Source organism: Stegodyphus dumicola, chromosome 11 (genome assembly GCF_044657685.1).
Source record: "Stegodyphus dumicola isolate Sdum_Otavi_A_Nest chromosome 11, ASM4465768v1".
Taxonomy (NCBI): domain Eukaryota; kingdom Metazoa; phylum Arthropoda; class Arachnida; order Araneae; family Eresidae; genus Stegodyphus; species Stegodyphus dumicola.
Window position 1 is genome coordinate 40,161,785 of NC_140778.1, and position 25,191 is coordinate 40,186,975.

General features: G+C 31.6%; 1 long non-coding RNA gene across 1 annotated transcript; it reads left to right on the top strand.

Annotated features, from left to right (window-relative positions):
* The first annotated feature begins 9,532 nt into the window (after positions 1 to 9,532).
* Positions 9,533 to 15,101, top strand: LOC146993898 (uncharacterized). Its single transcript, XR_015043827.1, has 3 exons — positions 9,533 to 9,602; positions 11,885 to 11,974; positions 14,961 to 15,101. It is a non-coding gene; the product is annotated as an uncharacterized LOC146993898 (long non-coding RNA).
* The last annotated feature ends 10,090 nt before the right edge of the window (positions 15,102 to 25,191 follow it).

Genomic DNA, 25,191 nt, shown 5'->3' on the forward strand with positions numbered 1-25,191 from the left:
AAAATCTGGTTTCGGAGATGGGTCGTCTATGTCAGTTTTCGCCGTTAGCTTAGATAATCCCCTGTGGGAACGGCTCTTAACCCTTAGCCCGTCGAATGATTTTCTGCGAATCCCTTTAAAACTGTCGCTAGTTTTGGACCGAACTTCCCGTAAAATATCGCGAAAATAACCCTAAACCTCTGAAAATTGTCAAGCAGTTCTTTTGTTATTTCCCATCCCTCCCAGAATTTTACTTCAATGACTCCGCTATATGAGATTAATTACTAGATATTGTTCCGTACATGTGAGTTGTCAAGAGGATTGCAAAAGACTCCGTAGAATCTCCGTGATGACCGTCTCAATGCCGCAGGGTACAGCTACGAAACTTAAAAGTTTACTTCCCTAAAATAATCTTATTTTCAAATAAATTAATTTTAAAATTTACCTGGTTAAATTTTTAATTATTACGCATTTTTAACCTAAGTAACCTAAATCTGTATGTCCCTGATTATCACAGGAATTACAATGCAGACTGATTAAACTGCTATCACTAAAATTCTATTCTGTCAAATATCTGGTGCAACTTTCATACCTTCTGAAGATATTGCTGAGACATTTCTTATTTCCGATTTTCTGTATTTTTGTCATTAATTAAAAATCTTTAAAACTCTCAACATTTTCCTATATTCTTCAACTGCATGCAAATAATAATTATTTTAAATAATTTCTTTTTGCCTTAATTATTATGTAGTTTAAAGAGTAATAAACGAAACATCTGGGTGTTATTTAAGGGCGATATTATTAATATTAAATTTGCATTTTACTTTTTTATATACATTCAAGATATTCAGAAAGGGAATTATAACTTGAAACTGTTTTCAGTGTATCATAAATTTATTGTTTCAAATTAAAAATTCTTGCTTTCCTGTCCAAGAAACACTAGTAAGCTTTATCTGAAATAGGAAAGATGAGCCATATTAATAAGAAACAAAGCAATTAATTTGGAAGTCAAACAACAAAATTTTTACAATATAATTTTCATATCTTATCTCGTTCATTTGCGCTTTTGCAGCTGAGGCTGATTGTTGTTTGACTTCCAATTTAATGTTTGTTCGGCTTGTTATTGTACCTTAATTAAACGAAGCAATGTTGTTACTCATTAGCTTACAATATAATTTATTCAGTATGGTATTTTTGTAAAGAAAGAATGTTGCTGTACATTTGGTAAAGTATTAATAAGCATTGCATTTAATAATTATAACAGTTATTAATTATTTAATAATTAATCATAAGAATATGAATAATTAAATATTTTTTCGGAGATATATTTTCCGGCGATATTTTTTTCTAGGGATCCCAGCATACATTTTTGAAGCATTATGCTCTAAATAAATGTCTTGTTTGAACATAGCATTTATTATTCACACCAAATCTCCAACCAAAGGAAATACCTTACCAGGGAGGATATTTAAACAACAAATTTTATTAGAATAAATATTTTCGTTATTTTAATAGTACTAATAATATACAAGCATTAATTTAAGTTCACTATAGTTGAGTGAATAAGATTGCTGGATGTTGCTGGCAACCGAACAGTTTAGCTACTTGTTGTCTTTAGGATTTTCCCCATGCGTAACGTGAATTCAAGCTAACTTTATTTAGAAAATTACCCATGAAAGTGTTCTCTTAAAACAGATAACCCATGACTTCTTAAAAACTGTAATATATAATCTGTGGATATTTTCCGTTATACGATAACACGAACAAAATGATTTCCTATACAAAAATATATGATCAGCGCTGTTATTGCCCGCCGTTTAATTAAATGCATCCATCTTATTCCTTACAATTAATTTTCCTTTTTCAAAGAAAGTTTGATTTCAGTAAAATGTACTATTTACAATGTGTCATTTTATTTTGCTCTTTTTTTATGCAAATATTCAAATTCAGATAGATATTGCGTAAGTTCTGAAATCCATTTTCTTAATATCCAACCGAAGAGCTGAAGGGACGTACAATGATTAATATACAATGGGTACTTTGAATTATTTTGCTTTATATGCAGTTTCCTTATATATGTAAAACAAAATAAACTTTCACCCATTCCAAGATTTCAAGAACTCACAGAGAGAGAGAGAGAGAAATATCTATAACAAATTTTATTGCTGTCTGACTGATTGCTTCGAGAACAATAAGTCTTCCAACTCAATCTTCTAGCTATTCAAATACGAACGCTTCTCAGAAGCCATTTGGACCGCATCTGCTTTGTTAAAGGAAAACTTTTGGGGGTGAAATCATCCACTTCATCGGGTTTTTCAAACACAGCAGTCAGTGGTCCTGTTACTACCTGCTGACCTAGAGAATTTTCTCAGAAGCTTTTGTTCGAAAAAAACAAGTTTTATATTTTTAAGAATTTCCAGTCTGACAGTAAGATTTTCTTATTTTTTTATATATAGATGAAAAAGAAACTAATTTGTTTTTAATAAAGAAGAAAAAAATTAATAAGCTTATTTAAATTGTTCTACACAGCACCAAGTAAGGAGATGAAATTTAATTTTCTTTATAAATATTTTTCTCAGACAATACTTTTGTGCTTTTCAAGTTACGAGAATAGCGCGTTAGTGCGTGCATTTTCAAATCAGATTTATTTAATTAATATATATGGATATGCCGAACAAGCACACTTTCGCACATATAAACTGTATATTAGTACATACATAAAAATGAAATAAAATTTGAAAACAAGCAATTTAAAAACTACTGTATTAAAAAATTATTAAAAATTTGTTTTTACCTCATTTTTTTTTCGTTATGTACATTTACTTCAATTTTGTTATATGCATTTACTTAATTTTATTTTCTTATATGCATTTACTTAATTTTATTTTGTTATATGCATCTGTTAGTCTTTTTGAAAAATTTTTAGTTTATTTGCGTATGGCAAAGGAAACGAGATCTATCAGCCGAAGGCAATGGATGCCTCCATGGACGACTTTCTAAGTAAAACGTACTCATGTTCATGTTAAACATATGGGAAATCACAAAACTCAACCATGCAACCAGTTCGTTTGTTTGGGTTCGAATATGAGTCGAACTAGCGGTAATCAGAAATCTTAGCCAGGAGGCCATTGATTGGGTTTGACAGATTTGGAAACTTACTAAATAGTGTTTAATAAATATAATATTATTAAACGAATCGGATTTATATAAACAAAATAAAATTCTTATATCGAACACAACTAAATCTCGATATAACTTACACTGATAAACTGACGTGTAATTACACTGATAAATTCAAATACTAAACGGAATATACATTAATTCTACATAGATAATTTTTTGTAATATATTTCGCTGGGAATGTCTGGCTGCAAAATCCTGATTATATATACACCCTTATTTTAAGGTTATCACATATCTGATGGTTTGACTTTTACCTCAAAACACAAAGAATCCACAAACTTCAATAAAATTAAGAACTTTATTCCCCTGTTGAAAATTCTCTGGATCATTTCAAATATAAAAGCACACGCGCCAAGCAGTTTTCTTTAAATAAATATATGCAGTAATGAGAAGATGCGCTTTTGACAGCAACTCGTTTTGAAAATCGAAAATTTTTCTAAACGTAAGAAATTTGTCGCTTAAATTTATTTTTCATTAAACAAAAAACAAAATAGAATCGCATATTATTAAAAGTATTTTATTGATAATTTAGATTCTAAAAACAAGAATATTCTTGTTATAAAAAACAAAGAAAAAATAAACAACATATTTCATTCAACGGGGGCCAACTTTCGCGCATGCACTTTTCAACAGAAAAATATTTGAAGCATGTTATGGATAATGGTTTGTTTGATTATGGCAAGGTACTCGATGGTTATTTGCCTAAAGTGAAGGATGCCTTCGTTGGAGGACTGCCTAACGGAAATTGGCTTGAATACATGTTACACATATGGAAAACTAAGAATATCATCCTGGCAGCCAGCCCGTTTGCCAGGATTCGAACCCCGGACAGAACCACCAGTTGTTCCGCTAGACTCCATTCAGTCGCTGGTGGGCTGTCCGATAACGGAAAAGCTCAAAATTCCATATTAGAGGAAAAGTGGTAGCATAGTATAATTCGAAGTTATGGCCATTTCAGTAATGTGAAGCGATTTCAAGAAGGTTTAATTATTTTATTTAGCTTATGGCAAACTAAGTAAATAATTAAACATTTTTGAAATCGCTTCTCTTAACATACTGGTAGTTTGACCTGCATTCAAAATCCCGTGAACAGGCTGATTGCATGGGCGTTTTTATGGTTTTAACTTTTTGTAGTGCGAGATTGTTTCCCTTCGAAAATCATTCATGAAAGCATACCTCCCCTTAGGCAGATCGCCTTCGCGTGCTTAATAATCTAACAAGCCAAACCAAACACAACCCGAGCGGGTACTCGTAGTCAAGGCACGTCATCATGAAAAGCTAACTGAAATTGGCTCATATCTTCACCATCGAGATAGATAAGGCCTGCGCGCTGAGTTACTATGTCACTGCTAGGGGACCGGTCATAGTGCAGTTTAGCTTCCTTGCTAAACACCCGTTTTTCTAAACCTATTCTATGAAATTGGTATCTCATACTATAAAATCAGTCTAAAACAAAATTACAAGCGGCAATATAATGTTTTACAAAGCTTATACGAATATGAAATATTTTCATTTTCTTTTGTTGGTATTTATTTTCAAAACAAAAATATTTGAGAATGGTGTGGTGCTTTTAATCATATTTAAGAACAACAGATGCTTCAATAACTGGTGCTGCTTGAGTATTGATGTGAATAAATAATGTCTCATCTTCCTTTCTGATTATAGACCAAAATTACGGGATTTGCTGAGTCTCTAAGCACTTTAAAAAGTTTGCATATGTTGAAAACATGTATTTTGCTTCTTCTGATTTCGTTTTCATGCTTTCCTGTAGAGCCAAATGCAGTTGCTGATTTTGTAATCGTATTTTTTTTATCATACGGAGATTTTCGATTCTGTTTCTGATAGGATAAATATGCAGGGCAACCCGGAAATAAAGATGGTATTGCTTCTTTCGTTAATCGGGAACGTGAAAGAGGTGCACTTTTTTTCTTCCAGAGGAAGGATAATATGCACTTATCTCCATCTCAATATCTTCATCTTTGAAATGAAGTTCGCAAACTTTTGAAGCTTTCGTTAATTTAAAATTGCTCCGAGGTATAGCTTTAAGCCATTTCTTTTTTTAAATTTCATTAGATGAAAAACTGTAGACTCTCGCACGAGGACCATTATCATAATTTCCTTTGCATCCAGGAACAATACAATGGGAAGGCATAATGCTGATAACACAATTTCGCACGAAAATATGCAGAAACAAAAATGTATCACTAAGCAATCAACTTGAAAAAGCAATGAATAATGCACAAATGTTAATAAAACTGACGAAATCTAAGCATCTAACAAGATCGTGTGAAGTATGTCTAACAGTAACAGTTAAGTATGTCTTGTTAAGAGGCAGGTGGCTACTGGTAACAGCGTTAAGAGGTATATGGACAAAGAATACGGAGAAAGTTTCGGGAGTGTCATTGTGTGAGTTATTGCTGAGGGTCCCTTAACCGTGACGTCACAAGCCAGTTTAGATTCAGACCGCAGGCCTTATCTATCTCGATGGTGACGTTCATATTCACATTAAACATGGGCAGCAAAAATTCGCGAAAACTGGTATGCAAGCAATCCATTCGTCAGGATTTAAACCCGCTTCAAACTAGTAGTATTCAATGGTTTTACTGCTACGTCGTTGGCAGCCTTTTGTAGTATCTATATAAAAAGTAATCGCAAAGACACAATCATTGTGTATCGAAGGATGAATTAAGTTTGGAACTTAAAGAATAAATTTCATTCGTGCTACTGCTGTTAGCATTGACATTTGGATAAATGTTAATTTAAATTCTTTTCATGTAATTAATTTAATTCTTCAAGTAATTGCTCTTCTGACTGTAATTTTTTGTGCGGAGTATAACCCTTCCGTACACTAACTTTTTAAATTAATTTACACTCCATTAATTTTAAGAGATTTTATATTGATACATTCTTTCCCAAAAAGTTTCAAGGAATACATATTTTTTTCTTTAGATTTTAAAATATTTTGGATTTAAAATCTTAATAATAAAATTTTTAAACCAAATATTTCTAGAAATTCCTTCGGCGTATTGATTTATTCCATTTAATTGAAGTTTCGAGTAGAACATCTTCCTTTCTACATTCATATAATTTTTATATGTCAGTTCGCCATTTCTACGGAGCACAGAGCCACATATACTAGTACAAAGCTCAGCATGCTGAAAGCACAGTTTTAACATTTCAGAATGTAAAAAAAAATAATAATAATAATAATAATAATAATATACCATTACAATAATGCGCATTTGAAATACGAGTGCAAACAAAAAAGCTGGTTGCTACATTTTATATTTTTTCCTGATGAATCAGAAATTGTAATCAATTTTAATACAAAAATAAAATATTTGATTGTATAACATATGATTTATTAAAAAGGGCGTCTTCCGTTACAATTTTTATTTTTTCCTGTTTCTACTAAAATTCGACAATGTACTATAACAACGTATGATCCTGTTTGACTTTCATTTGTATAAAGTACCAAAGGGGAAAACAGTTGTAAAGCGATTTATCTTCATTCGCAAACTTTTAGTCGCCACACAGATAATACATACCTGCTGTCTGACAATGATACTTCACTCTCAGGACTCTTTCGTAAAGTGCTCTTTTCAAAGAGATTCACACCCCATTAAGCGCTTTGTGTCAACTGACAACCGCCTGCACAAAGGTAGGGGAAAGAACACCAGAGCGCATCGTCTAAACACGTCTTAAGCATTTTTGGCAAAATTTGGGCTTCGAGTATACACGTCTTAAACATTTTTCGAGCGATTTTAAATTTGTGTAAAGACGTCTAGAGAAGTTTTTACACGAATTGCACACCTCCATATGAAGACGTCTTTTTAAAGGAAACTCTGAAAACGTTTGAACATGTCTTAAGCAGTTAAAGGGTTAAATGATTTTTTAAACCATGGCCAAACGCTAACTGGTTTGTTCACTAATGTTTAAACCACAGAGCTGGCTTCCGCTCTCTGTATACTATCTGGGTATACTCATACGGAATTGCAAGCCATTCAGTTGTCATACTGCATAAATCAATTAATAGGGGATTACAACTGAATATCGAAACACTTAAAATGTTGTTGCATTACATATGGTTAAGAGATACATATGCGTAGATTTACATCGAGTTACAAAGTTAATAGACATTCATATGATATTGGTACAATTATATATATAGAAATTCAAACAATATATAGAGAAATGCTATGGTTACCACCTATAAGGTACAGACAGAACTGTGTAGGAGCTTTACGACTACACATTAGTTGAGAGTTATGCACTCTGTGCTGTAGGTCATGTGCAAGTGCACACCTCCATATGAAGGTGATGCATTATAATGTAATTACCAGTTGACACACAGAAGTAGGTAGCCGTGCGTAGCTGATGTCTCTAATTAGTAAGGTTTGATGAGTCAATGTTCGCCATAGTCACTGAAATACGATGTGCCCAGCCAGCAAATGTCTGCCAGTGTGTATACTTTGAGCCCTACCCCCATAGCACAAAACATCCTCAGGATGTCCTATTTAAGTCGCAATATCCCGGGACATAGTTAGGATGTCCTAAGGATGTTGATTCTCAGATGTCCTGAGGAGATCGTAATTTAACATCCTGAGGATGTCTTATTTAAGTCGCTATGTCCCGGGATATGACAGGATGTCCTGAAGATGTTGATTCTCAGATGTCCTGAGGAGTTCACCAATTCCACATCCTGAGGACATTCATTCTGCATTGTCCGGAGGACTTTCGTTGTCAAACATTTTGAGGATATTTGTTCTCAAATTTACCAGTTTTAATTTTTTGACATTGCACATCTGAAACTTGCACATTATTTTATTTTTCATATGTATTTTACTAAGTTGTTTCTAAATGCTGTACATTAAAAATATTGATATGATTGATGATTTATTCTTGTTATTTTGTTATTAATTTTAACTGCTATTTTTTCTGACGTTTTTAAAAATTTATTTAGTCATGGAAAAGATTTTTTTCAATGGATTAGCATTTTCTAGAATATTTGCAAAATTCTAAATAACATATATTTTTTTATAAAAAATGTATAAATTACATGTATAATTACTTACAGATTACAAACCCTACTACAAATATAGATAAAATTAGATATATATATATTTAATTACGGAAACGAATTTTTTTTTTTAAATTTGGGTATAGAGACATTAGGTATTTTTTTTGGAAGCAGGAAACATGAAAAATTAGCAACTGCCTTCGCCGGGAATCGAAGGATGGACCTCTGGAATACCGGCCCAGTGTGCAGAACCACTACACCACGAAGTCACGCTAGGTGTGGTGGTGGTGTATTTAATTATGGCAAAGCACACTATGGCTATCTGCCTAAGGGGAGGGATGTCTTCGTGGAGGACTTTCTAAGGGAAACTGGCTCATATACACGTTACACGTGGGGAAAACCACAAAAATACCCATGCAGCCAGCCCGTTCGCGGGATTCGAACCTCGGATCGCACTACCAGGGTTCAGCGACTTTACCGCTCGGCCGCTGGTGGGCCGAAGACACGCTAGGAAAGCGGGAAAAATACCTTATATTACTTCTCTTTTTAAAGGCCGACTTTTTTTTTAAGGGGATCCAATCACTAAATCCTGGGTGTGGATATACCTCATCCAACACCTTTTTAATTCGGGCGCCACTGTAGAGACATTAGGATTTTTTTGGGAAGACGTAGAGATGAAAAATTAGCAACCGCCTTCGTCGTGAATCGAAACACGGACCTCTGAAATACCGGCCCAGCGTGCAGAACGATTACACCACGAAGGCACGCTAGGAAAGCGGGAGAAATACCTCATACGGAAAATTTTTTTCCTCTAATTACAGGACAGAAAAAGTTTTTCAATCGCGCGATCTGTTATTGATATTGAATTACAGTCGTGCGATAATTTCGCACTAAAGATACATCTCTGATGACTATCCAAGATTCTAGAAACTTTGGTCTTATATAGAGATGGTCGTCTTATAGAAATAGTGCTTAATATCAATATTTATTTATAATCTCAGAACTATTGGTCACTTTCAGAAGTGGTCGTTTGAGAGGCGATATTCTATATATTTATTTACTGATACTCTCAGATTCCAAAATTTGTTTATATTCTCAGAAATATTGGACGGAAGGTGGTCGTCCCATACATGCAAAATTTTACATTTCATTAAAAATGAATTCGGCATTATTTAACTATTTCCCTATTAATTAATTAATTAGATAAAGAAAAAATTAGGAAATAGTACTGTTTATTACGGAATAATGTAGGAAGTTCTACAGAACTATATTCTTTCGCGTCATTGCACATTGTATCCGGCAAACTACTAGTTCCTCGTATTCTTCCGCAAATCCTTAAACATCTGTCTGATTTGAAACGAAATCCAAAATGGCTGCGCCATGAGGTTAACTTGTGTGGATATTTTTTGTTGCATGAAAGGTAAGTTCAGTTGCAATACTTGTATGTTTACTTTTTTTGCTTTTCGAATTTATGTTATTTATGTCATTTTGACAGTTAAATGTTTCACAGCTTTATGAATTGTTACCATTCTGTCGTGAATTACGTGTATCTCAATGGCTGGCTGTCTTTTCAAATATCTAATTTGCCCTGCTATCCAAATGTTTATGACTGAATTTTTTTTAGTCTAGTTTATGCATTCAGTTTCAAAATAATATGTGTTATCAGATTGCTTATTATTTTATTGCAGCAATAAATTTATGTTAAATAGTTTGAACAATTGTATAAAAATAAGAGTTTGCATTGTTTTGTCCAAAATATGTATGGTTGAAACATTATCTGAATCTAGTTTGTAATTCAAGTTTTTTTGGGGGTACTGTTCTGTTATTGGGACCAGAATCGGAAATGTATGAACCTGTGTTCGTAAGTATGTGCGTAGATGTGTATATGTAGACACACAAATATACAAGCATACATAAATACAATTCTGAACCCGGTCCTGATAACAGAACAGTACCTTTTTTAATCTTTTTTGAATATTGTATAAAAGGATTAAGCATTTTACAAACTGCATATCATTTTAAGATTCGATTTTCAGGAAGACAAAATATGGTCATTCAATACTGTAGTATTGTCATTATAATAAAAGTATTGATAATTTTTGTTGAATCTTGCAAGTTGCCTAACATTCAGAATTATTACTACCGAATTTTACTGATAGGTTTTTTCGAGTTGACATAATCTGTCTGATAAATAAAAAAAAAAACTGGTGTTTAAATTATATGCATTTCTGTTAATGTTTCATTGAAAGTGAGATGGAAATATAAATGCTATCCAGAAAAGTGAATTCTTTTTGCCTGAAATAACAAACTGTACTAAATGATTAATGTTTATATCATTTTAGAAATGTCAATATTAAAGTTTCTCCCCCTTCTCTTCTTTGATTTTGAAATAATTTATAATAAAATAATATATGCATAAGTGTAATTAATGTAAAGTGTCATTCAATAATATAATTTATTTTTACTGATATATTTATATTTCTTATCTGGGTTTTCTTATGGTGTTAGAAGGAGGAAAAGACTGTAATGTTTTAATTAAGGAAATAATTAAAACATTACAGTCTTTTAAATAACACACAGTAATGTTTATTGAAGCAATCAGTACTGTGTGATTGCCAGTGATTGAATAATGTTAAAAAATGCATTGTTCATAAGGAAATTTGCTTATCTTTGTGTTATAGATTTTATTTTGACACAAGCTGAAATTTGAATTATTGGAAGCACTTTGAAAACCCGAATTATTTCCTGAATCATTAATCAGGCCAATATATAACTTACAAATTTTCATACAAAATTATTTCTTTGAGCATATTATAAAGAGCTCATTTAATTTTATTATTTGTACAAATTTTAGACAAAAGTAGCATGTAACAGTTAAAGATTTATTGAAGCCTACTTGTTACTTGTGGTAACAAAGAAGTGTAAAAGATATTGCCACATTAGCGAACATGATGATCATTGATGCTTAGTTTAGTAATTTAATAATATATTGAGAAATGCTGGGAACTTTCAGAAGTAGACATTTCGGAAATGACGGGCTTGATAAGAAATTTACATGGTTTTATTATTTATTCTTTAGTTAAGAATGGATTTTAGATGTTCATGTGAAAGAATTGTTAAAGTTTGGCATTTAAAAAAATGAATTAATAATATGCAATTATCTTTTTATTATACATATATTACTATATATTTCTAATGCGCTATGTAAATGTCAATGCTAAACAATTGAGATACTATTGTCAGGGCAATCTTTTCTTATACATGAAAAATTCTGATACTTTCTTATCATCTGCTCTCACAGCTTCAACTTATGCTAAAACAGCAAGAGTATGCACACGATAATAGCAAACTATGAATATGCATACCACACACATGTATTTACATGCTTTATATTTAATCTTTATTTCTGAATATTATTCCATTGGATGAAAAATATATGAATATTGACCCAATGTATATATTTTTGTGTGTGTGCATCCTAAAATTTCTTGTTTCTTATAAAGTGCTTATTTGAATTACTACTTGTGAACAGAGCAGTAGATATGAACCATAAACTAACCATTTTGCCAATTTTCACAGCTTTGCAGATAGTCAGAAAGCACCAAAATTTGTAATAATGTTAAGTTTAAATGATGTTCTATACTTTTGTGTTAATTTTTCTATTCTATTAATTCTATTACTGTGTTATCAAACTTTCTGCAGGAATTTCAACTGGTTAAGATGTTATTACCATGTGGAGAAGAATTTGGTTTTCAAGCTAGAAAAAATTGCAGCTGAAGGATTTTGTAGAAGGTCAGTCAAACTGGTTTTAGTTAATTATAATTTAATTTTGGGTGAAGAATTCTCAAATTTATTTATCATAAGTGTCTAAAGGTCTTCTAAATTAAATTCTGCTTGTTTTTGAAATTTTTCATGACATTCATTCTTTGATTATTATTATTATTTTTTTTTTTTTTTTTAATTTACTAACTTATATCCAGGCACATAATGTTGCATTTAATGCCATACCTTAAATATTGTAAAATGTTAAAATAATACATATCACTTAAAAATGTGGTTGTGACAGTAAATTTTCTGTTACATTTAATCATATATATAAACATTGGTATACATCATTTTTCAATAATCTGTATATTATTTTGTGCATTTCTTTTACATCCAAGATCTGGCATATGACTTCCTTTTCAAACTGATAACATGGTGTAATAATGTAATCTAATGGTTAAAGTTTACTATGGAATGGGCCAAATTTAATAAATTATTCTTTGATAGAAATTTATTCATGTGTTCAGTGTGTCTCATCTCTTTAAATTGCTAAAGTAAATTTTATGTACTTGCATTTAGGAATTTTGACTGTATCAGAGTAATTTTGTTTCAGTTATTATAACATGCAAGGGAAAAATATTCATTCATAGCTCCGTATTTAAAATTAGTTAATTAAAGTCCTTAATAAAGAGGGATGTTTTGTTGTTTTTAATGTCGATAGAGTTTAATTCAAAAATATACCACATTAAGGGTTACTTTTTAACCTAATTTAAAATTTTCATTACTTTAACATGTCCAATAATTGTTATTTTAACTCCAATATTGTAATAATATCAAAATTCCTTACTTTTTGATAGGTAATCCAAATGTAAAACAAGAAAAGAAAAAATTAAAATCTAGAAGTGTATTTATTTCATACCTCTAACAAATAAAAACAACACAAGCACTTTTTACTGTCTATCTGCATAGTGTGGCATGTCCCGTAAGACTGAGATTTGTATGGTCAAATCCATGTTTCAGTTAAAGGAAAATTCATGCACAGTCTTCTGATTTTCCCTTCGATTAAGGATTCTGTATATACTAGCATAAGAAATATATTAGTTAATGCAGTGTTATACATCAATATTTATAGACAATTATTGTGGCTATGTTTATTATAATTTTGTTCACTGTAATGGCTGGAGTGCCTAAACCATCATGCTGTGTAAACAAAACTCAAATCTTCATCTCTGCATACTGCTCCACTAGTGTTTAAACCACTGAAATGGTGATTATGGTAGAACATCTTTGGTGAAAATTTACTCTACTGTAACCCTTGGCGAATCGTTTCTTTTTTTTATATCAAGATCGTCACCTGAGAGGATCGGCACCAATTTCAAGGTGGCCGCTACACAAAACCAAAATAAGAAGTCAAAGACATACACAAACTCTGTGTCCATGTACACATCGACCTATTAAAACAGAGAACTGCACAAACTGGGCATTGTGCACTGCCTTAACTTTGTCCATGTACACATTGATCTATTTTCACTTTAAGAAAATCAGAAAGTTAAAAATATCATAGTTACCAGAAAAAATTCGCCACTGTCTTAACACACAGACAACCAAAAATACACAGAGAGGAATAAGTTACCAACAATACATATTTTCTAACATAAAAACATTAAACAACAAATCTTCTAACAGAAATTAACACACAGAGACAAAAAAATAAATGAAACATCATTTTTTTAACATACCTTTTTCACATGCATATGTTTAGGCTTCCCACCACCATCCTCCAGGTAAGCAATTCAATTAAATTTTTCGTCTCTTAGTCACCTCAGACATACTCGAACGATGGTACCCACACCAAAATAATAAATAGCATGTTCAAAATACAAGACCATACCACTTCCGTGCAACCAAACACAGCAATTGAAAAGAATGGTAAGAACCAAAAATCTGGGACCATACAAAAGGTTTACTATTAAAAAAAGTAGCCCAAAACTAAATTTATCACAGCACGCTGGCAGTATTTGCAGAAATAACTCCTTTTTATTGACAAAAAAAAAATTCCCCCCCCCCAAAAGCCTACTTTCGCCAACATTAGGGTTACCGAAAAACTTATTTGACGCAGTGGGCTTCCACATTTCACAAACAACCAATACCACTTTGCGATTTTTTTTCAGACAGAAACCAAGGTGTACCATACAGTAAAGATTAGCCACACCTTCATTTACTACTGTTACAAGTACTTCTTTGGTAAATTTCTGCGGTTAAATTCAAAAGTTTAAAATTGCATTAACATGATCAGATTCAGAGTCATAGCTAGGGTTTTCAGCGCTCAGGGACAACTGAAGATTTCGCGCCCCCTACTGCTTGCCAAGGATGGAAAACATTTAATTCTAAAATTTTCTAACATCAGTTTGGCGCCCCTTGGATTCTGCACCGGGGGACAGATGCCCCCCTCTAGCTATGCCCCTGATCAGATTTTATTTTCTGCACGTAGCTAACAATTACTTATGTGTTGTCAGATAAATGTTACCAGATGCAGTTAATTATTTTTTACTTGCCAATCTCATGAGAAGTTTTTTTTGCTCCTGCAAGACTTTACTTTGTGTTGCAAAATAAATTCATTCTCACTCTTTTTGGACTTGCTTACACATTAAATTTAAAAAAGTTTTATGAATAGGTAAGATGTGATTATCATAATTTTGTTTCTCTCTTTATCTTGGCAACTTTATATGTTGATTCAGTATCCAGGTTACCTACCAGTGGCTGATTGATAAAACTGCTCATATGTTCAGCTGGTGGTTTGAGTTTATTTTCTGACATAAAAAATTTTAAAAGGCATCCCCCATGTTTATTTTACTATAATCGAAAAATCAAATAATTGCTACTCTGTTTATAGGTACTAAATGTTAAAATATTTTAAATGCTTCCTTTAATTTGCATTCTAATAGTCATTTGTTTAAATTTAATTATGAATTATATTCACATATAGTAATTGTGAGTGTTTTTTTTATTTTAGGTGCTGTGAAAGACAATGACAGAGATCTAATTATCAAGAGTTCTTATATACATAAGAATACATGGATATAAGATTGTTTTTCATGAATTCAAATAAAATGTGATAAATTGGATTAATAAAAACTATTTTGAATTTTGAAAAGTGTTTTTCCTCTGTTAATCATAGTATAGTGCCATAAATTTCTGAATGTGTTTATTTTTCATCCAAATAAATAGCTTTACAAAAATTTGTTATATTAATAGATATTGCATAATTTAGCATTATTATAAATATTTATTATAGCAGATTTAGCTGAACTACTTTTTTAGTCTCTTTGCAGATGAAGTCACAAAGGTAAGTGGTTAGATATTTTTCTGTATTCCCCATTAAGTAATTTTATCTGGTAAATTACCATTACTTATATACTAAAGGTGAAAGAATAAGCTTTCCTTGAAGATACAAAAATTTGCAGATATTTCAAAAAATTGGTATACGTAAAAAAGTTCTTTAATTGCCACATATGCGAAACTGAAAATGTTATATATGAAATAGTTCAGAAATATAAATATTTTCACTATTTTTTTAACTATAATTCACTGCATTTGTTATATATAATCACAGTTTAAGGTAGAAGTGCTTTTCTCACTGTGATTTCTCATGTATTTTGATTCATAAATGCACATATTTTGATTTCTCTTTTGAGACCGAATAAAAAATGAACTAAACATTCTCGTTGACATTGAGAGTTGAATAAAAGCTCACCTCAAAATAAAATGAATTAATAAATTTATGGAAAATTTTACATTGCATATATTGAGCAGAAAGAGTAAACTCAATATACTTAATGGAATTAATAATTGGTAGAGTTGATAGCAGAATAAAATGGTTTAATTGCATGGTAAACAGTAGATCTTTTGAAGTTTTTCTATGTTGCGTAAAATGCAGATTTAAATTTTTGATATTGATTGTCATATAAATGGCAATTACTGTTTTATTTTGCTCTGAAATGAATGGTTAGTAATAAAATTCTGGATGAGACAACCTTTAACATGCGCTAGAATTTACAAAGTTTAATTTGGTGCTGATTTCAACGGGTAAATTTCATTTTACTGAATTTTGCGTAAAATAATACCAATGAACCATTGCAAATTATTTTCAGAACTTTTTTTTTAATCTAAAAGGGCTATTAGTTTTGAAATGTGACTTCATATCTTCAGTCGTAAACTTGTTTCGCTTTTCATTCAAGTCTTGCCATTTGGCAAAATTTAACATATTTACCTTTAAAATCTAATATATTATTGACTAACAAGCCAAGCTATTTAAAAGCATTACACACAGTTCTTAACAATGCTTTTTTAAATTTTTAATCTGATTGATTTAAAATGCATTTAATTCATGATATATCTAATTGAAAACATTTTAATATTTCTACATAATTACATGATATATTTCTTCATTTTTCAAATATATAGAAGATATATAACTTTCTGGTGTCAGTATCTTATAAAATGTTTTGCTATTTCCACTGCCCCATCTGTATTGATAATCTATGCTTTCATGAACTTTTAGCCTCTTTGAGTGACTGCTAAATTCTGAGGCCTTTAAGATTTTTTTTTTTAATTGTGTGAGCAGAAAGATAGAATTTTAGAAGAGCTTCTTGAGTTACCTTTTGAATGATATAAAGAATTGTTAACATAATGTCAAATTTTTACAACTAAATATTAAATATATAAAAAAAAAAGCCTGCAGCATTCTCATGTTACGAAAACATATTTATTTATTCTGAGGCTAGGAATTGATTTAGTTTTAAAAATACAATTTATTCCTTTTAACAATTTCCCAACAGTGTCATGAAAACACTATAAATTCCTTACATGTTTTAAAGAAAGATGATTCATTTATGTAAAGATTATTAAATGGGTAATTTTATTATTCAATTTTTAATACAAATTAACTGAAATTAGAAACTGATTTTGTAAGATAATTTAATTATGAATAATTCAATTTGGGGGCTATTGGATGTTTAAAAATGATCAAAAGATTTTTAATATCTTAAAAATAAGAGCAAAATTTTCAGTTTTAATATTTGTATTAATAATTCATTTTAATTTCCTTGCTTAGTTTTAATATATTCACAAATTCAGATTTAAAAACAAAATAAGTTGTATAAATATTTTCAACATTTCTGATTTTTCCATAGTAACCATAGGAGAACGATTTGAGACTATCTGTGTAAAAAAAAGTAGGTTTTAGATCATCACACCTTCACATACTTTCACTGGAATTTTCCTCAGTATATATACTGGGATGTGACACTAAGCAGTTGAGAGTATGTATTTAAGAGGTTAAAGGGATATTGTAACTAGTGTTTCAAATCCTGATAACATCCCGCACGCTGTCGATGGGACTTGGTTAGGATGTCCTGAGGATATCCCGGGATGTGACATTAAGCACTCGGGAGGAGGTGTTTAGGAGGTTCGCGGGATGTGCGCATATCCCGCGAGCAAGATCCTTGGGATATCCCAAGGATGTTTTTGTGCTATGTGGGTAAGGGCTTTTAAGATGACCGCTATGGTCGTTACTGCAGATTTGTACTCCTGTTGCTGGGCTCTGCATTATTCGGCATTCATCTATTATAGCCTTGATCTTTAGCTGGTCTTGTCTTAGTCTCTTTGTAGTTTGGAACCATTGATGCCAGTAATTGTCATTAGGCTTTTTGAGCCTGTACTGGGCTCTGAGGGTGCATGAAAAGAATAGATGGTCAGAGTCACCTACCTCACCACATTCACAGGTGTCATTATCTACGAATCCAAAGCGAAATTTGTACGTGAGGAATGGGCCCTGTCGCAGTTGAAAACTGCGTCATAAAATGTGTGGGACTGTGTATCGGTCTTTACTTTTGGAATAAACTGACAGATCCGACGACCCGTGGTGCCATGATCCTATCTTTGTTGCCACTGAGACAGTAATTGTTCTTGCGTCTGTCTTTTGATGAAAGAGATCGTCTTTAACCCTTTCGCCGTCCTCTCCTGTCCGCGAAAAACCTTCCATACATGAGTTTCATAGTGGATGAATGTTAATGAGTTAATGAATATTAATTAAAATTATAAGGAAGTAAACCATAATGGGAAAATAATAATATCTCTGCTTATTTCTAACAGCAGGATAATTTGATAACATTTGATCCAGGCGGTCCACTCCTCCCACTTTGTTGTTGTAATCTTTTACAATTATTGTTTTTTTTTTTTTTTTTTTTTTCTTTACAGTTCTTTTCCCTGTTCCAAAATCAATCATCGTTATTATGGACTATACTCATCAAAGTATATAGTTCTTGTCTTTCCAATTCACAACCTCATTTTTTTTCTCTTTTTCTGCTGAGTAGACGTTGAAGCCATCTCATCTCTCACTGTCTTGTATCTTATGTGAAATGGCGCGAATATTCATAAAACCCGGGGCAAATTCAATTAGAAATAGAATGCCCGATTAGTGCTACCCTCTAGGAGGTACAGAAAAGGGCGCAGCCCCCGTCCTCCTAATCGACTTGATTTAATGACTTTTTAGGGAAGCGCCGAGTCATAACCACAAACGAGGACATAGAGCAGCCCAGCCATGTTCCACCCTCTAGGAGCTATTAGAACAAACAAAAATAAAAACTCAAACAAGTAAACATTTAGAAAGCGTTTTAAACGTTTGAAAGTTTTAAAATGTAGAAGAACGCTTGAGCCGCGTTACGGGCGCCCTGCGGAAGTTTCACTTGAACGCGCTACACGCGTTACGGACGACGAAGTTAATGTGCCTTTTGACGTCAGTGGAGCAGGCTGCCTCCTTTGCCGACTGTGGGAAACTACAAAGTCGAGAAAATACAATTAACATTTTCTTCTAATATTTGATTTAAAGAAATGTCCCTATGTTGTTCAAATTTACCCACTTCATTCTGCAAGGTAATTCTTATACTGTGTATATTATGGTACGTGCATTAAGTGTTGATATCACTAAAACGTGTGCGGAACGAATGTTTTGCACACTTTTTAAATGTACACATAAATACAATTAAATCATTCGCAGTAAATCAATAATAGAAACTTTTATTCTTTTATGAAACTATTTACGTAACTTGTTAGGTTTTATGCATTTTTGTCTTTACATATCTCCTAATTAATATTTCTTTCTTTCACTTTGTCATTTCCTGAAAACTAGTGCTGCTGTTTAGTGTTTCTTATTAAGTTTTCATTAAAATATGCTTAAATTTTTACCTCATGTTATGTTACAAATAGGCATTATTTCAATATTTTTGGAAGATTCATATCTTGAATTCAGATCTTCACTTTATTGTAACATATACACATGATGTCATAAACTATGTCTTCAAAGTTATCCCTACTACTATGATGGTGAAAAACTGCAGTTGCTTATCATACTGTCAAGCTTAATTTTCCATCTGTTAAACTATTAACATGATCCAAGCCAGTCTGGTATTTATAAAAAAACATATTGAGGTAACACAGTTTAATGAATATATAATTATTTTAGATTTGGTGTAATGTGAATGCTTATGTCAAGACAGTACAGATATTTTGTAATTGTAAGCATCTTCTTTTTTTAATTGGTCTATTGGTGTGAGGAAAATATAAAATAAAATTATGTAAAGTGTCATACACATATTTCACATAAACAGAATTACTTTTGCTTTGGATATATTGTTATATTTATGTCAGGATAATCCAGCTATTTTAGACTCATAAGTCACATTTTTTTAGTTGCAATCTGCTGGTATGTGGGAAAAGCATAAATAAAAATTATGTAATGAATGAGTGGTCAATGCCATAGATGGCACAATGTTTTAAAATTTTGAGTTATCTATCATATATTAAAGGTTATAAATACTGCATCATATTTTTTTATACAATAAAATTCTATTGTCTCATGGAATCTCTTAGATAACTGTAAATCAATAATATAAATTCTTTCATGCAGATGTATTATTATTCAATAACTATTTAACATGAATTAAACAATAACTGAAATTATTAATTCATTATGTCAACTTTGTCTAAAAATATCATAATGATCATTTCCAAGTTTTTGAATGCTTTATATTTTTCCTGTTATTTGCATAACTTAGCATGCAGCCAAATGCCCACATATAAAAAGAACATTCATTGGTTTTTGATACTTTACTGGTGACCAAATAATGCTCCAGTTTGTGTTCACATACCTTTTCAAAACACAGACATCATTAGAAGTTGCTTTATATTTTCAAATAATCAAAAACAATATTCTTTTTAAGAATTTCAGTTATAAATGTAAATGTTAACACTATTGCATTTTATATTTTCAGAAAATATAGACATACCAATGAAATATTAAAACATTAACCCCTTCTTCTAACAAAAATTAAAAAAAATGCAGAAACAATTTTATTTTATTATAAAGTAAATAAAAAAAAAATCTCTCCATCTCAAGATCCCGCTCTCCAAAAACTGAATAAAATCCCCTATGTTATTTCACCATTTCTGATATTTTATACGAAACATTCGGCAGTATTCTGAAGTCCAATTATAAATACTTAAGTTCTGGTAATGAAATTTCCTGTATATCATTACATATTTTGTTCAACAAAATTTCTCTTCAATACTTTGTTTAATAAACATTCTCTATTCAGAAAAAGCAAATTTAACTTTACTATATTCTTTTAAAATACTTCATGAGTTTATGTCTGAAGAGCTCCGTGTTCTGTATTCCTCGATAGCTATAACTTTTAATGGTTTATTATTAATTTGGAATTGAATATGCATACAAAATTTATTTTGTTTTATCCAGCAACAAATAAATTAATTTCTACAACATGTTCCACAATATGTTTTCATCTCACATGCAATTGTTTTTGTCACGTGACCAAACAAGTTACGCTATTATATATGAGTCATTCAGCCTATAGTGATTCAGCATTTTCTCCACAGAGGTACTGCAAGTACATGTTAGGAACATGCATATTGGATTACGCAGAACTATCCTTGCTTATCTATCATCTTCACCAAACTTCAAGAATTGATAAATACTAACTGCATTTCTCCTACCCAATTTGGATTCCAGAAAAAACATTCTACTACTCATCAAATTCTTCGCATTATCACATAAGTTTTAATAATAAAGAATGTGTTATTGGCTGCTTCCTCAACATTGAAAAAGGCCTCTGAAAAAGTATGGCATCCTGGAATTATCCACAAAATGATAAATTATAATTTTCTTACTTACGTCATGAAAATCAATAGTTCCGTCCAAAGTAGAAAATTTACGAGTAAAATCAGGAACTCTCTCTCCTCTTAAGTCAGTTCAAGCTGGTGTTCAACAAGGCTTCGTTCTTTCAACTATTCTCTGTAATATTTTTATTAATGACATGTCTAATCCTCATCGTACGCTTTTCGCCAAATCTGCAGATTACACAACTCTGTTAGCAGGTCATACAGGCCAGACACTGCTTTTCAAATTCTTGAGAATGCACATAATGAGGTCGATAACTGGTGCATTAAAATCAACCCTTTTGAATCTGTTGCAATTCTTTTCCACATAAAAAAAAGCTACAATTTACAAATCAAAAATATCAAAGTGCAGCTCAACAAATCAATAAAATATCTTGGAGTGTATCTGGACAATAAATTAAAATTCCAGGAGCATGTAAATAGCATTTGAATCAAAGCACAGAAAGCTTTCATGGCAGTTTATCCCCTATTAAAAATAAACTCTCACGTAAGCACTGAAAATAAAAGAGTTATTTCTCTATGTAACGATGCACCCTGTCATTCTATATGCAGCCCCAGAAAGTGTTGGGACTCCAAACTGAAACCGAAAGTAAGTTTCTCCACATCATATCTGATGCCCCATGGTATTTACAAAACAGTATCATCCATGCTGACCTTAAGATCACCACCACTGAAGAGGAGCTTTCAAAGTCTTGCGAAAAATCATTTCACAACCGTGCCGTCTAACTTAGCTGAAATTTTGGAGATTTTAAATTCTGACCACAGAGATATGCAGAAATACAAACGACCATGCACTGTACATTGTAACTCAACCTGAAGTCTGAACGACTACCCCGAATTTTCAACTTTCCTCCCCACTCTCTTAGCACAACACAAAGTTCTCACCTCCGATCAGATCCAGAGTTCAAGGTCCTACTTTTTCTCTGGTTTGTATCATATTTTTACTTATGCATATTTAAACAAGCTTCTTCATACAACTAATTATCCAAGATTCTTTTATTTCTGCCTTATGTTTTTGAAAATAATGCAAAGTCTTACTATCGGAAATTTTTTATATCATTCTCAACTGCAATTTTAAATTTAAGCAATGACTACAGTTTATCATCTCATAATGATTTTTATGATTAATTCTTCGGCTTTTAGGTGACTTTATACTTAATTCTTTTTATCCAAAGTACCTCCAGCTCAATTTTTCAAGATGATCTTGTTAAAGCCACAAGGCAGATACGCAACACACAACTAAGATAATGGTAATGGTATCGCTGCTTGCACACTGATGCATATGTCCAGCATGCCCTCTTTTATTAGCAACTGTGACTCCAGGATTGTGTTTTATTTTAATTTTGGTTGTCTTTTGGTAATGCAATCTCTAATTAACGTGTAAACTGTATGCTTTAATTCCCCTTTTTACATTCGTACCTTTTCTTTTAGCATTCATTGCTTATTTTTTCATTTATTTACACAAAATAATTTAAAATTTGAGCATACATCTTACATTCCTACAATCAGAAGTCTTTAGATCATATTCTGAAAAAATAAAAAAACTGGGGAGAGGGAGGGGGAAAAATATGTGAGTAAATACACTATATCTTTATATATATATATCTTGGTAATTGCCTAAGTCATCTGTGCTTCAATCTGGCCCTGCCCTTCTTATAAAATAAAAATCGCATGTGAGAAATGTGTGTTATTATTTGTTTAAAAGGACATATTGTAAGCTGCTATTGGAAAGAAAAAGAAAAAGTAAATATAATTAGTCATTCGTATTAAATATAGAGGAGAGAAATGTTAGTATGATTGAAAAGGCCTCTGTTTAGTTCATATAAACAATTACTTGTATCTAACCAGTGGAGAGCTATAAAGATTTGAACAAAGGATTCATACACTATCCTATAAAGACAAATTATTATTATTACAGTCAAAAGTCGTTAATTCGGACACCCATAATCCGGAATGATCTATAATCCGGACCTCAAAGCTACAAACTTTCTGCGTATGCTTCGCGTTCACGCATGCGCACAGGCGTTTACGAGAGCGCGTAAGACCCTTACGGCTGCGAATATGTTTGTGCGCATGCGCGTTTAATGTTTAACGGAGTTATACGCTAAGCTAAAGTTATCTAATTCAGTTAATGTTGCAGATTGCGTTGTTCCTTAATCTTCGAATTGGATCCGGCTTATTATTTTTTGCAGACTGTTAGAGCAATTTTATAAAAGTAAGCTTGAACTTTCGATTATGTCAAATAGAATTTTCGATATATATTTACTACAAAGCGAAAGTATGTTTTGAAATCCGAAATCTGTTTATCAATTTCACGCTGCTCTGCGGCAGAGGTGGGGGCAGAAACGTCATTATTATATTATGATAGATTAGAAAGATTATGTCAAATAGAATTTCCGATATATATTTACTAATATGTAATTTGTATCTACAAAGCGAAAGTATGTTTTGAAATCCGAAATCTGTTTATGAATTTCACGCTGCGGATTGGAAGTTGATCTGTCAACACTATCCTTATCTTCAGAGCAGATGTTTTTATTTTATTTGGATTATAATTCCGTACTAAGTTTAGTATTTCGTCTCGATGTACTCCGTCTTTGATATGATTTAAATCAAGTTCCTCGTCATTATAATTCGCTTCCGATAGTGAAGAAAGTGACCCAGAGGTTATTGAAAACGAAAACATTTCGATTGACAAATTAGTCGGTATTCTCAACACAGCAATTATAGGACTTGAACAGCGGAACTTTGTAACTAAACAAGAAATTATGTCTGTTTAATAGAATTAAAGAGAAAGTATTATCACATGAAACGAAGCAACTTACATTGAAGGAAATGTTTAATAAAGTAAACAAATAAATATTAAGCTTTTTCTTTTTGTAAATTTTGATACCCTTTAGATCATAATTGTTCTTTATTTCATAAATTACGGTTTCATATTTTTAATTTTGTAATTTTTGCATGCCATCTTACCAGATTTAAACTGATGATCTATAATCCGGAAAAATCGATAATCCGGAATCGCCGAAGTCCCGACGAGTCCGGATTAACGACTTTTGACTGTATTATTTTTTTTTTTTTCTAATACTATGTTTTACTTTTTACAGCAACAAAAAGACAAGTCAATGTGCAGGAATAGAAATCATTTAAAAATTAAAACAAATCACAAAATATTAGAGATTATAACTGAAGTTTGATAACAATCATCAGTGCCCAGTCTTAAAAAATCCAACTTACAAGTTGATTAATAAAACATATTTATCATTCAATGCAAAATGCTTGCATAGAGCTTTGTGACTTCTCCAAATAGCAAGAGTTATACACTGCATGCTCTCATGTTCCAAAAACAGTCGATTTTTTTTTTTTGTTGTTGTTTTTTTGTTTCAACATATTGATCTTTACTACGGTTATTTAATTTTTCTTGATTTTGGTTGTGGATTTGAGATAAACAGAAGCAAATTTATCAAGAAAAATTCCAACATAATTCTTTTCATGAGCAGTTTTCTACCAAATCTTCTAATTCTAAGCATGATGGTCGGAGCTCTGATTTGGGTATTAAAATTGTTTTTTTGCAGTTGTTTGCATTTTTTATGAAGTCAGACTAAAATAAAGTTGAATACTACTGGTATACATAAATGCCAGTTTAATTGGAATGCAATCTAGAAAGACATGCATACCAAATGAATAAGAAATCACATGACTGGTATATATAGTAAGTTATTTGTAAATGCAAGTATGTTCAGAGCACATATTGCTTTCCACACGTTATACTCAAAAGGTATATTAAAATATGCATGTTAATCACACTAAAGGGAAACCACATGAACAAGTCACATGCAGACATCATTAAAATAAGCATGTTTACACACACTGGGGAAAAACTATATAAATGCAATGTTTGCAAATCATCCGCAAATTGAAGTGCATTAAAAGGAGAATTACTTATCCATAACAATAAGAAATGACATGAATATATATTTGTAACCTGTTAT